At 36.3% G+C, this 15,630-nt stretch overlaps 1 protein-coding gene across 21 annotated transcripts in view; it reads right to left on the minus strand.

Moving 5' to 3' along the window:
• Positions 1-15,630, minus strand: part of MEF2C (myocyte enhancer factor 2C) — a 136,131-nt gene that overhangs the window by 48,876 nt on the left and 71,625 nt on the right. The window lies entirely within an intron of this gene.

Raw genomic sequence — 15,630 nt, forward strand, 5'->3', positions numbered from 1 at the left:
TGGGAAGGGAAGGGAAGGGAAGGGAAGGGAAGGGAAGGGAAGGGAAGGGAAGGGAAGGGAAGGGAAGGGAAGGGAAGGGAAGGGAAAGGAAGGGAAGGGAAGGGAAGATTCTCAATTCAGAAATTAAATGTCTTTGTTGAAAATTTCAGCTGCTTCTGGAAGCAGCTAAAACATTCTAAACGTTATGGTTTTTCATTGTAAAACTGTATTTATTTTTTTGGATACAATTACAGGTTTGTAAGATGAATTGGTATATTGACCTGCCAAAGTCTTACTGTATGAGATCTTAAAATCTTTAATCATATGGTCTTTACACGCAGAAAATTCTGTGGGTTCCAAAAGATGACTCCACTTGAGTCCCCTAATTCTGCTGGAGATCTGAACAAATAAATAAGATTTCAAGGTATTTCACTTTTCTAAGACTTGGTAGAGATAGGCATGAAGGACACGATGAACGTGGGCATAGCAGGTTCTGTTTCACTTGGTAAAAACTTAGCTGTGGGCTCTGACCAGCTTTGGTGTCTTGCTGCTGCAGCAAAAATCACTGTGCAGGGCTGCCTGCTCTGCCCTGCCACCTGCCACTGCTCACCCCATGCTAGAGTTGCAGAGGTGCAGCAGCCAAGAGGTGGGCATGCATTCCCTTCCTCTGACTCCGCTGTGAAGGTGGTGACCTCCAACGCAGGAAAGGCAATAAATAGCGTGGGGGCAGTCACATCTCCAGATACCACAGCTGTTTTCTCAGAGTCTCACAGAGTCATGTCACATATGAGAAGGGGAATTTTTCTGACTGAAAATCCCAAATCCAGAGCAGCCTGAAGGACTGCATTTGTTTTAAAGAACTGACCTCCTATGTGATAAGTCTCTTCATGGTGTTTTGCAACGCTGACACAGTGTTTTGAGGACTGTGTTCCCGAAAAAAAGGTAATCCTGATTGACTTCTGGCTATCTTGAGAAAAACAATCGGAAGTCAGTAACATTTTGACTTTTTTTCTAACATGCTCAGGTCATGTACAAGGAATACAGGATCCTTACCTAACAAGCAGCTGAAATCCACAGGTAGAAAAGTACTACTCCTGTTCTTGCCATGCTGGAGGCTTGGACCAGCTACAGACCAAACTTGAAACCATCATGACAACATATGGAACAACAGCATTTCCTGTTGAAATTATTTTCGCAAGAAAACCAAGCTCTTTTACTTATTCCATTATCTTGGCTATCTTCTAAGCTGTGTGCAGTCAGCAGCCTGCTGCCACAGAGGTGAGAGCTCTTTCGTAAGCTCTGTAGAGCTTTTACAGTGCAAGAAAACAACCTAGAGGAAAGGTAAAGAGTATTACCTGGGATGATAAAGGAAAATTTCAGGGTTTCTAACATTTATTCTGTGACTAAATACAAAAATTCTATTTTAGAATCAGTCAGAAGCTAACTGTGCCAAAGAAAGCAGAGATTGTGACAAGATTGAAGATGAGATTACCTCAAAATACACATCACTTTGCCTCTTACTATTGATATATTAAAATCAAAGATCTGGCAAAGAGATCCTGACTGATTTCAGTGGGCCCAGCCTTTCACACAGCACTTACTGTAGTGAAAGGGACCAGCAGTGTCCTAAATAATTAAAATTTCAATGAAAGTCAGTAATGCTAGAAGATCCTTTTCATGAAGAGGCCAATGGGCATATACGCAATCAGAGTACAAGAATTTTTCCAGCTCAGAAGTGCAAAATTTTGGTCCTAGGGTTTATAGAGAGGTTCACAGTCTTGAGGTTTGCCTAGGGTTCTCCACAAAAGAAAATTTCAAATAAGCTGCAGCAAAGCTTACTGACATTGATTGCAAAGTTGGCAAGATTCCTGTTTCTCTGCAAGGTATGCTATATCACAAGGCAACAGAATAACATAGTGGTAGCATGAATTGAATGAGTACTTCTTTTATTCCTGCTACTGAGTTGATTGTGAAATCAGTAGTAAGCAGACTTAATTGTACAATGTTTAGGTTTAGTCAGCTCTGTTACTCAATCAATCATCCTTCATGAAAAAGGAGGTGGAATTAAGAACGTTTCTCCCATGAAAAAGACTGTACAGGAGCAGGGGATTTCTCAGACTCCTTAATAGAAAGCAATGAAAAATTTAATCTGTGGGAGAGAGAAAAGAAGTTTCTACAACCCTTGGGGCCCAGTGTTTCACCTCAAGTCCAAGCTCAGAATCACCTCCCTTCTGTTCAGGCTACAGTTGTGAATCTCTCATGGGCATTACTATCAGGTGAGTTTAGTCCTATTAAATCTGTTTACTATTGATACAGGTCAATTCACAGTTGTCAAATTATATTTACACATATATAGGTATCTACAGCTAGGGGTCCTAGCTGTTCAAGGGTTCTGCTAATGAAGCCAGTTAGGAAGAACTACCATCCCTCCACCTTCTCCCAGCCTGAAAGCCAGAAATGAAGATGTCTCCAGGACAGTGAAATGACAGCAAGCATTCTTTGGAAAAAACCCACTTTTTTAAGTGACAGGGTAGGCAAATGGTCAATGAGGAGTGTTCCTTCTTAGCCACATTGCTTTGAGTTTACACTAAAACCATAAAGAGCAGTCCACACCCTGCTGCAATTCCCTTGCTGTAAGGAAGGGTCTTGTGACAAAGAAGGGCTATGGAATAGATCTAGTAAAAGACTTAGGGACATAGAAAGCTCAATTTGGCAATACTTACTACCTAGGCACCTGATCTTCAGAGTGGAATTCACACTGTGTTAGGATCTGAGGCACAGGAAGAGTTTCGTGCTACAGAACAGGATCCAAACCTGCAGCATGTGATGAAGTTGTGAGTGACCCAGACCAAGTAAGTGGGTTTTCAGAAATCCTATCCTTCATCAGAAGTTACACTGTTCACCCAGGGCTGCAGAAACGCCTTCGTCCATAAAGCCCTACTGGGTGTTCAGGTATTGACTCAAGCATACTGCCCCCTCCTACAGGTAACCTTTCAAAGACCCTGGGAAGACTCACTCTTCCCTTTTAATAAAAGGTTGCTGTTGCAGATTTTCTGTATAACAGATAGTGGTTAGAAACATGCTAACTGGAAACACAGGTTCTGTTTCTTCTTTGATCTGAATGGACTCAAAGTTATTTTCTTCCATATCCCTAGAAGGGATAGGATTTACCCAGATTCCCATGCTCTTGAAAGAAGTTAACTCCGCTTTAATATTTTGTTTTTGTTCATTAGCAAATGCAATATTCATTGGGTCAGAGAAACAGAACTAGACACAGGACAGAGTTCTATGGCTTGTTGGCATTTTTGCTAGAGGAAAGTCTGTTGAAATTCTTTGGATCTTGAAGTGGGACTGGAAAAGACTCAATTTTGGATCAGATTGGATTTATAAAATTGGTCCATAGTAATCTTCAAGGTTAAATAACAGATCCTTCACAAAGTTCATGCGCATCCAGATGAGGCTTTTGGATAATTTTTTAAACATTTTGTGTTTAGTCACTTTTTAAAGTTTTTGTTTAGTCACATCTGTGAAATATTTTCAGACATAGGATGACAAGTAATGAGCATAATTATGAATTTTTATTCATGAGTTAAACAATTTATGTGAGTAGTGTGAAAATTTACATCTAAGGAGGCAAGCTTTTTCTCACATAGGTTAAAAAAGTACAGCTTAGCTGCTAAGGCACAAGGGAAAAAGTGTAAAGCTTCCAGCTTACTGATATATGTTTGAACACGCTAGAAGTATGTAATAACCAAGCCTTGCAGTGTAAAAATGAAAAGAAAATTTATGTTTTATGTTTTTCATGCTATAGCCATGATTATATTGTAGTAATTTAAATATACACCATGTAGTTCATTAGGAACTGCTTCTTTGTCAAGATTTTGATCTCTTTTGAATCAATCTATATCAGCTGTGTGTTGTTTAAAGTATTCTTATCAACTCTTCTACAATTTGCTTTCTTTGAACAGCCTGTGTGCTGGAACATTTGATCAAAGAAATAAACCCCTACTTGAACAACCCAAAGTAAAGTGAATGATCATTTTTAGAACTCTGTATTATAAAATGTAAATACAGTTGTCCATAAATTATACAGGATGATATAAATAAATGAGTTTGAGATTTTTGAAATGCAAGCATATCCAATGCATCACTTATTTTGGCCTTTAACACTGTTGTCTATCACACAGAAAAATCAATGAAATGTTTAGAAGGCAGATTATGCAACTTTTAATAAATTTACTACTCCATTAACTGGTAACCATATAAAGAAACACTCATGGTAAAATTAAGTAAGGAAAACATAAACCCATAAAGTTTTGGATTTATAAATTTCTTCATAAAGAAAATGTTGATTGAAGCTCTGTTATAAGGCTGTATTCTAATGCAAAAAACAATGGCTATTTAAGATTTAACAGGCTTAACAGTTCTGGACTATGGACATTAATTCACAGCTGACCACTAGACCTGTAATTATGAAAAATGTAGAAAACAAATCATATATGTCTGAGGTTTTATAGCTGTACAAATTTGGTAACTTACATTCAATTCAATTGTCTTTTATATAAACACACACGTAGATGCCTCCCTGAATTAAGGGCAAATGGAGTCTAATCAATATGAAGAACATAATACATAAAGGATGGATGCAAATTTTATAGTACACAAGTAAATAATTAATTTATACCTTCTTACTGTAACAAGGTAGAAAAGTCAGCATATTTTGAAGTTTAACAGAACTTTTGCCACAGCTATGAAAACTGTGGAAAGGCATCTCAAGAACATACAGTGTTAACTGTGTGCAGTTCAGGGAAGGAGAGGTATAGAGGTATTTTGCTTCATGTGAAAGAAAAGGGTAAGGTGTTCTGGCCTGAGAAGAACATTTTACATGCCAGGTCCCTAGCAGGTGACTGAAGTAGGCAGAAAGCCAGGATTACACTGACTTTTGTATGCTGATCCTCTCTGGTGATGAAGTTACCCTTGTAGAGTGCCTTTGTTACTCAGGGAAGGGGTTCACTTGTTCTCAGCTCTGTAGCAGGGTGTTTTACTTCTCAGTATAGATACATAAATACTACTCATAGTATGAACTATTTAGGTCCTAACTCTGCCACCCTTCCTGACACTGGGACTGTTTCAAAGAAAGAGGCATGATTCTGCAGAGATTTGCAGAAGCATTCAATTTTCTTCTTATGAATAGTTTTACTGTCTGAAATGGGACTCTGACAAATCCTTTTAGAATTGAGACCTATTTTAGTGTTGCTTAGTGCAAAAGGTGACAGAATCTGTAGAAACTGTTTGTTGTCTGTGCCAGGAACTGTAACCAGACAGATGTGAAGCAAGTTAGAAGGCTTCCATTGGCCACTATAGGCTTTAATCAGTGATCTAATAAAACCTGAATGATGGACTTTGCATAGCAGAATTTTTTGGCTTCTGATACTGTAGGGCTCTTTTAACCTAATGGAACTATGAGTGGTAGCTAAGGGCCCACATCTGGAAATACTTATACACTAAATAAAATCCTTGCTCATGTGTAAGCACATGAAAAACTGTGCATCACTTATTGAGTTTGCTAGAAACTCAGTGTTGCATAATCTTTAATATTGGTTTGACAAAGCACAGTCAACAGCTTATGGGAGCCCAATAAAACAAAAAGTCTTGGGGAAAAAAGGGGGTGAGGTCAGGACTTTGCATTAAAGATAGTTGTAAGGTAAGAGAAGATGTGGTATTTCTACACTTGTGATTATTACTACTGTGTAGGAATCCAGGTAAATAACCACATTTTGTATTTACCTTAGAAAGCAGAGATATTTCAATGATGAAAATGAAAAATGGGTTTGCTCAGAAAAGCCTTTGTGTCTGGAACACAGCTATAAGTAGCTCACTATCTAGGTTGAAAATGGCAATGCACGGTAGTGTGTCCTATTTTTCCGTGCTTGCAGTGAAGATACAATACTCGAATTCAGCCTTGGTAGTTACTAATACACCACACAGACACAATTACACCCTGTGTGCTGCATAAAGGAATCACTTGTGGTCTGCCCCTGTTACAATGAGCAGCGGGGGGCCAACATGCAAGAAGACAAAATGCTTTACAAGGAGGAAGGAGACCAGAAGAGTCGATGTACCCAAATACAAGGACCTTGATTCTTTTTGGAGTGATTTAAGTCACTTTCCATCAATTATCGTCCTTTGTCTCCAGTCTTATCACAAGCAGCATTACAGGAACTGAACAAAACAATACTCAGGCTCAAATAATCCTGTGAACTGTGCTGACATTTCCACACCCTTGTGCTGTGTTTGACCACTAGTAAGATTTAAACAAAAAGCAAAAGACAAAAACTCAATATCCAAAATGTAAAAAACACCATACAGAACAACAACACAGGTTCTTGTTTTAAATAACATGACACCAGCCTTTCCTGGTGTCTTTTCTGTCATGTAGTATTACTGATACCTCACACTGCAATACCGTAGTGATGTGATATGAAAAACTGCAGCACAAAACAAGACTGACTTTCCCAAATATGACAGCTTCTCAAATGAAAATTTCCTGCTTTGTAGTAAATTAGATTCTGTCCCCTTCCATTCCAATCTCCCTTTCCCTTTTGGTGAAATTTGAGTTTCAGAACAATTATAAATGAAAAATTTCACTTACATATAGGCAGAAGTGCTTTGCAGCTAAATTTTGATTTTTTTCAGTGAAATACACAATGTCTATTCATTCACTTTTACTGTTCAGAATCAGAGTAATAAGATTTTATTTATTACTGATATGTGAAGTTCTGAGGGCACATGAAATCAATGAAAAGCATCTATTTTTTTTATTCATTCATGCTAGATATGTGACATTTCATGGTAATTCTTGACAGAACACTGCAGTCATTGCTTATCTGAAAATAAATTAAAAAACATGTGGAAAGTCAAAAAAAAAAAAAAAAAAGACCTTAGGAAAGTCAGCTATTTTTGACAGTAAGTTAGCTTCTGTGAAACAAAGCCTTGTCTTTCAGAAAGTGTTTACGATCTATGAGTGAAAAAAAAATATATCCTTGGGCTAAAATATTTATTGGCACCTAGAAGTCTGAAGAGAGCAAGTCAGGCCTGTGGTTTTTTGAGGGCACTTTATCATTGCCTGCATTCTCAAAGGGATCTGTGAATGAATAGAGCTGGATTACTCAGCCTTCTATTCCACGCCTATTCCTCTCCATTTTCCTTGGCAAGACTGAACGCCAAGCTATTTTTAGCTAGAATGTTTTCTATTTTTAGACAAATATCAGTTAAGGGACATTGTTAGGAAAAATTTAAAAGAAGAAAAACACATGGGGGTGGGGATGAGGCTTCCCATCTCATATTGTGAAGCAAGCCCTTCAACCTGTAACTCCAGGCATTTCAGCTGTTTCCAATCTTGGAAAAATAAAGAAAATTCAGAGTTCAGGGATTTAAAAATAAACCTACCCTCTGGCAAACACACCAAAATACAACAAGCTGTTACTATGTGAAACAGTGACTACAAAAACAAAGAACATTTTCCAATGTCTAGATTGCGATAAAACTTTGGAACTATTAAGTTATAAGAATGTTACACAGACAGGTAAGATTTTTCCAGCTTCTTAGCCAGATATATCATGTTTTGGAGAAAGAAACAGTGATCTGTGAAATAGATTTTGTTTTAATAAATACAGCTTTAAGATCCCAATCTGACAAAGAAAGAAAGTATGAACAGAGTTTGAAACACATTTATATTCTGCACGTATTTTTCACCTTTGTCACCACAGCATTTTTACAACAATCCATCAAAAAAAATTGCTTTTGCTGTACCATGGGCTTCAGAGTAACTAACTTTGCACCCATTTTAGTTTTTTCTGTTCCTACTCTCTCCTTCCATAATACAGAAAAACGAGCTCTCAGGTGAGTAGCTTCACTTTCATTTGGGATACATCAGGATTACAATCTACGTTTTATGTTAACCAAATCTTTGTTGAAATAAATCATAATGGAAATCACTTTTTTTGTTTGTGTTTTTGAGAAAAACCAAAGCTGTATGACAACTTTCCCTTAGTTGCATTTGTCACATACTGAATTAATTTGAAATATATTAGAGAAAAATAAAAGAACTGTGTCCACATCTGACCCTCCGACTTTCTTCATCTAGCCTGAAAAGTAACAAAAGTCTGCCACTCTTTAAATGCACAGTAACAGGAAGCTGCAGAGTTATCAAGGAGAGCTTTAACAATAGCCTGGGAAGATAAAGAGTCAAAAATCTCATGAGGATAAGTGGAAGGAAGGGAATAAATTGCTATCTATTGGGTGCAGTAGAGGGACTAATTTGGTCACTACCACTGACTGGAACAGTAGTCCCACTGAGGGACTACTTTGGACAGAATAGAATTGCCTTCCACAGTTTTCCAGCTTTAAAGTTTCTCTTACGGTCTTGTAATAGCTACTATTTACATGAAGCCCAAATTGATGGAATAATAAGATTAAGTGAGAATATCAGTTTCTGTTTAAAAGAGACATATTTCTAAAGTAAATACTTTAAAAAATGAAATTAAGATTGATAAAATGGACAGATTTTTAGTATTTTTGAAAATGAGATATTTTCCCCTCTGAGATTTTTTTCTGTAGTGATCATGGTTAGGAAAAACATAGAAAAAACTCACATAAGGATATTAGGTTACGAACATATTTTCCAAAAGCTCAATACTAGGATGGCAAACAAAGAAAGACCAAAGGAATATTTAAAAAATGCTGAAGATCTTGAAATCAGTCCCATGATTTTGTCATACATGATGTTGGTAACAGTGGTTTGGCTCATATTTACTACAAATTAAAAAAGGTGAAGGCGTTTAAAAAGCCTAAATAATCATCCAAAGGAAATTCTTTGGCCAGTTGACCCTTTCCAAACATCTCCTGGCCTGTAGTAGTGGCAACAGTACCTGTTTTCTGAACAACTGATCTTCAACCAATTTACAAAGGAAATCAATAGTGCTATCCCCATTTTACAGACAGGGAAACTGAAGCATTAGGAGGAAATGTGACTTATCCAAGGTCACAGAACAGTACTTGGCAAAGCTATTAATAAAATCCAAGTCTCATGAGTTCTAGTCCAGGGCAGTATCCAATACACTGTACTGTCTTTAGATCACCCTAAATAACCTTTCTTACATACAGGCTTACTTTCTATACTGTCCCAGATCTTCAGCCCACGGTAGTGGGCTGAAGCTGTATTTCACAGCTTGTTTATACGTAGTATTAAGTTATGATGAGAAGAGAAGAAAATACACTTATGAAATTAAACAAGCTACAACAGTTGCCTTAATTTTCCTAAAAAGAGAACATTCAGAGAGTTATATGAGCTTATTTACTACAAATATACATATAAGAGTCTTAATTGATATGAAGAGGCTTTCAGAATCTAATTAACCTCCTAGCTAGTCATTAGCTCTGTGACCTTTAGAAATAATTGACAGAAGAAATTTTCTTTTCTCTTCATCTCATTCAGAATTTCCACACCAGGTGACTAATCCTACATGTGCTCTAGGACGCACAGCACGTCTGTAAGGATTGATGGGATAAAGTGCAGTAAGTCCATGAGCAAAACAGGACCATGGTATTCCTCTCAGGCACAAGTACTGCCCATGGACACCTAAGTGCCATTCTCATCAACTCCAACCTTTTAATATGCTAAAGTTTTAACTCTCAAGTCCCTCAAGGAAATTCAGCAGTATTTCATGCTTACTAACATGTTGTGGCTAGTCATACTAAAAGTGACTGGATTTTCAGTTCAAGCTAGTTTTTCTACAAGCCTGTGGAAGAATTTATTGCTATCTATCGCTGGTTGTATGCTTTCATTTGATGCATTTTTTTTTTCAGAGCAAAAATGTTTTTTTCAACAAGCAAAACACACACACACACACACAAATTTCTAAATTCCACTCCCCTATAGGGCTTGGTATTACTTTGTTCCCTGCCATTTTAACATATAGGTCTGTGAAGATTTCCCTGTGTGCTGTAAAACACAAAGGATGAGCAATCTACAGGGAGAATTTCACATGTTCAGAAGTTCCCTTCTTCCTCTTAGGGGAAAATGCTGCTGCAAATGGCACACAATTCTTTTGCTATGTACATACTGTTCTTCCAAATACAGGAGTCCATTGGAAAAGGGAAAATACTCTGTAAAAGGTAAAAGGTCAATTCACCAGCAGTTACTAGAGCAATGAAGATGTATGACCCTATGCAAATCAGGGTAAAAGAACAATGCTAGATATTCATTATCCATAAAAAAGAGTCTATAATGTGTAAATTATTTAACAATGTGACATATTATTGCAAATTAGAACTATCCTCTTTTTTTTTTTTTTCCATGGCAAACCTGCAGCTGCATCACAATGGCCCTAAGATAATTAATCTAGAGTAGTTCAGATTAATTCTTGATGAAATCTTCACTATCACTATGCAATAAAAAGCAAGAGTTCACCCAATTCAAGTTTTCCATACTCACCTAATTTCCATGAGAATGGAGAGGGAAAAGAGGATAGAGGAGCATCAGGTGTAATGGAAAATCAATCCCTAACAGTCAGACTGAAAGAGCAAGAGACAAGAGACAAAGGAGAGTACAACTTGATGACACTCTCAAGTATGTCCTGGCATGCAATTGGGAGAAGATTAAGAAAGATGAAACTGAGGATGAGTTGAAGATCAAAAGACTCTCAAAAACTCAAAAGTCAGTTCCTGGCAAGAGAGATATAAACATTATTTGACAGAAACAGTATTGATATATGTCACATGGAGAATCATGTTACTGTATTATCACCTTATTTTGCAACCTGTTCTACTGTGCCATATCTGAAGTAGGACTGTAAATAGTTTGAGCTAGGACCTGTCAGTGTACACTAGAATACAGCAAAATTGTAAGAGTGGGCAGAGAGGTGGGTGAAAGGGGATAATACACTTGATATATATTCATGTGAAAAAAACCATGTAGAGTAAGACAGTGTACAGATGAGAAACCAAATGAGGATAAGGTATTATTGAAGTAGAAAGATATCATACCGTATTGCAGAAGCTGACATCTTCCTATTTGTAAAAGTCTATGCTGAGGACCCTGAAATCCTTCTAAGAATTGGGGGAGAAGGTGGAAGAAAAAAAAAGAAAAATGAGAAATAAAGAGGTAGTTGAAACCAGACGCCAGAAAAAGATACAGCCAAAAGCAGATAACAAGAGAGATATTTCAGAAAAGGAAAAGACACTGAGCTCATGGGAGAGCTTTTTGTAAGGTAAAAGACAGCTGCAAAGATCAGACAGATGTGTGTGCATGTGCACAAAGTAGGAGCTTTACACAGTGAATTTTGCAAAATTAAGAGATTTGGCAGGTGATCAACACTCATGACATAGAAACTCAGTTAGCAAAGAGAAAGATGAAAGAAGTCTGTGTTCCTCTTTTTTCTCTACTAGTGACTAGTGGTATAGCAGAGGGGAACTGAGAAGGTGGATGGTTGTTTGTCTGAAAATGGAAGATAGGTTTAATGGGATGAATTTGAAAGGGCTGACCTAGTAGGAGAACTTGAACTAAAGGTAGTGACCACTGAATCAGCAGAGGAATAGAAACCGGTTGGAGAAAGAGGGACAATAATAGCAGCAGGGTCAAAGAAATTAATGGATTGGGGGTTTAAAAAGAGCTGAAAGATAAAGTGGTGAGTGATTTGTGGAGGAACGATTTATGTGCACGCAGAGCAAGGACCAGGGCATTAAACTCAGTATCTGAGAAACTGAATCAAAATCGGGACTTAGTGAAAACTCACTAGAGGTCTGCTAAAGCTGAAACAGTAGCTGATGCTTTGACATGAAACAAATGACAAGGAAAAAGGGACAGTGAGGGAGAAAACAGGCAGGAAGTTTCATCTTAAATCAGTAAAGGCTTGATGGCTTAGCTGAAGAATTACAGCATATTTCTGTAACATCATTAGGGCTCTAATTCCATTGGAAGTCAAGATGCAAACATTTCCCAGTATTCCTGCTATGAAATCTGCCCCCTTCAATCTGAGGGCGATGTCCTTTATGAGCTCCTAAGCAGTGGGCTTACAGTACTGGATTCTTGTTAATCAGAGGAGTGTGGCAGTGAAATATCACTGACATAAGCTCTGTTGCAATCACTTATGTTCTACAGAAACAAGGAGAGGATCTGGCCTCATTTTTAATAAATACAAAGAATGCATAATGCACATACTCAACTGCTGTAATACTCTGACATTTTCTCTTCCCCATCTCCTTATTGCCATAAGAAAGTTATTGCCTAGTTCTATGCAACTGTGCTGAATATATTATTGTTGGTATTTACATACACACTTGGAAGGTAGCATAAATAATAAATTAATGTTTTTCCCCAGTGTTGAAGGAACTCTGCACAGTTTCTGCTATTCTTTAAAAGAAATTACTGTACCCAGTAACTAATAATCACTTTTTAATTGAAGGAAAATTGAATGAATGAACGACTGTGGTGTGAGTGGTTTGGTGGTTGAGGACATGAAGGTTTCAGTGTGAAGAATCTAGTTATCTCTAAACAGAAGTCTCAGAATATAGCAGTCTCAGAATATACCCCTGCCCCAAACTAATACATATCTTCATACAGATTTTGGTAAGACTCAAAATAATTGTCACTCTTGCTTGAAATGGATAAACTTGAGTGTTGAATGAAAATATGTTCCTCTTCATGAGTACACAATGACTTTTAGTTACCTGTGTATGTTGTAAGTATATTTTGTGGGTGTTAACTGAAACACATTCAGCTGCAAGATAACTTTTGTGATGTGAAAAACTCAGATATACCAAACTGCCTGTTAATCAACACCATGTTGAATGAAGAAATTGGAAAACATCATCTCACTTATATTTATTACACGCAAATAAAATTGTTCCACGTGTAAAAAAAGTATGAGCTATTTATTTAAAACATTAAAAGAAAAGAGTTCAAAGAATAACGGGAACTGGCCTTTACAATTCTCTTGATATTAGCCACTCCATTTTTCATCAAGACAGATTTATTGAGATCATATATCTATAAGTTGGGTAGGACCAATTTTCCCCTGAAAAATAACATAATGAAAAATGTGTAATGTTGGTTAGATGTATGACATTTGCTGTCTTCTGATATTTTAAATAACAAGGTATGGCCTGAAAACTCACTCCTTCAGAAATGCTAAATGTAATTAATCCCAGTAATTAAACTGAAAACATTTGCTTAATAAAATTAACAGCTTTAGCCAGATCTACATGAAAAGTTATGCAATTTTTCTATTTGAATAGCAGTGGTTTAACTTAAAAGTAATTAGCTACATATTAGAGAGCTTTTAATTTTCTTTGAATATAGATTCTTCCAAGAAACTATAACACCTTCTAATGACTGATAACATGGTTCTACCAGAACTGAAAAGTAACTAAATAGTTAATATTATGCTGATTGAGAACAGAAACTGGATTTTAAATTGAAGACCTTTATACAGTTGACAGATATATTTCAAATTTTAATAAATCTAGATAAAAAAGTTTTCTTTCTCTGTGCAGAAATCTGTGAGTACAGCTATGCCCTTTTCTGCTGAAATATAGTTATTGAACAATTGCAAATGATCAGATTTAGTAATACTGTCTGATTCTCAGCTGCTGTTGATTGCTCTGGAAGCACAAGATTAAGAACTTGTAAGTATGTAATCTAACCATCTGAAAGTGAAAAGAAGATGGACTCCTTACAAGGAAAATATGTGTAATGTAGTCAGTTTAACTGATAAATTAAAATATTTAAATGTGTGGCAGATTTCTATCCTGTACCTAAAAATATACCTAAACTACATGAAGAGTCAAACCATTTATCCGATCGTATATTTTTAGGGGCTCTATTCCTCTTCTATACTTGTAACTATGATGTTAAATACCCAGTAAAGGCATGATAGTCTTGTTCAAAACCTACACCCTGCAGAAGTACTCCTTGGATCCTAAAACCATATCAGTATGGATGCAGCTTAAGTATTCCATGTTTCAGGCAAAACATTGAAAAATATAACAGAAAAACAAATTCAAAGCAGACAGAGCATATGGAAAAACTATAAACATTCACCTAATTTGGCCTTTTCTGCCTATTGTTAGGTTGTTCAATTTAAATTATGTACTTTTACTTTCATCCCTGTAAAAAGGGATGCCCACCAAACCATGGGTATAGCCAGAAAATTACACATCTGCATTCAAAATTGCCTATCCAAACTGGCCCACTCTTAATGCAGAAAGGAATTTTGCTACTGTAGTGAGTGCTCTTTCTGAAAAATCTAAAAGTTATAACAACATAGACATTATTTGGAATTTTAAATTTTAACTCAGGTATCTTTAAAAACCATAGTCCTCAAGATCAAAAGTATTCATTCATTGTAAAGCAAGCAATAAATCCCTAACTGGATTACTCACCTATTTCCACAAGAAAGCCTGCAGGAAGAAGTAAAGATATCACAGGAAACTTTTCTGCTAAGAATACTCTGGCTTTTTGCCACTAGAAGAGGACGGGACATTATTTTGGACACAGAATTTGAATTCTGTTGGACATGGGCTTAAAAAATCTAAGTGACAGGAAAGGCTTCATGTCTATACAGAAGATTCAAAGTAAGAGAGGAAAAGAGATGATGGAGAGGAGGAAGACATTATGCACTTTCCTCCTAGTCTTACATCACATAAATTTTTGTTCTGCTGTCAGAACCTCACCCTCTTCTAATATGGGAGAAAATCTGGGGGGAAATCATGAAGGAAGTAAAAGAGTATCTTCCTAGATGGTGACATATGGATAGACAGAAAAGTGATATATATTCCTAGGTGCAGTTTTTGCCCATCTATGGTGGTGTGTCTCTGACTTTTTGTAACGTGTAGCAATGTTAATTTTTTATCCATAAAAAACATTATATGTAAATAACTAACTTCCTTACATTGCTAGTCTCAAATGCTTGACTAACCCAGGTGAAGAATCCAAAAGCATCAAAATCTCATTTGAGACAACATATAAATTCTTTTAAAATCTGAAACTAAAACCTTTAAAAACTAAGTGCCAAGGTATTCAGGAATAAATTTTCACTGACTTTTATCTTTCCAATACTTTTTAAAATTATAATATTATAATATTGGATGGCTAATCACTCAGGTGCTTTGAAAATCGAAGTTGCATAGGTCATATAATCCATTTCTTAGATATCACTGTGAGAGCTTTGCTGTAGCAACAAAATCATTGAAGGCTTCATGTATTTTGCATAGCTTGAATCCCAATGTGATTTTAAAGTAAACTGACTTTTCTGCAAATATTAGAAGCTTAAATTTTAAAATTTTAATTTTTATTTAATAATTTTCCATAATTGTAATTAAAAATTGCCCTATATATTTACAAAACCAATATTTAAAAAGCGTTTCTAGCATTCTGACACTACTGCTTTGATATCGTTACTATTACATTATATTAATAGCATTCTGTATGTTGTAGCTGAAACATTTTTATTTTGTAGATTGTAAGTAAATTTTTCTTGCATTTTATTAAATATCCTTCCTTTGTAAATAATCAAAAAGCTTAAAAGGGCAGTTAAATGCCTTAAAGCAGTGGCTCCTAATCTTCTTTCACATCTTTTACAATGTATTTTT

The sequence above is a fragment of the Corapipo altera genome, unplaced genomic scaffold, assembly GCF_003945725.1.
Source record: "Corapipo altera isolate COAL_440 unplaced genomic scaffold, ASM394572v1 61281, whole genome shotgun sequence".
Taxonomy (NCBI): Eukaryota; Metazoa; Chordata; class Aves; order Passeriformes; family Pipridae; genus Corapipo; species Corapipo altera.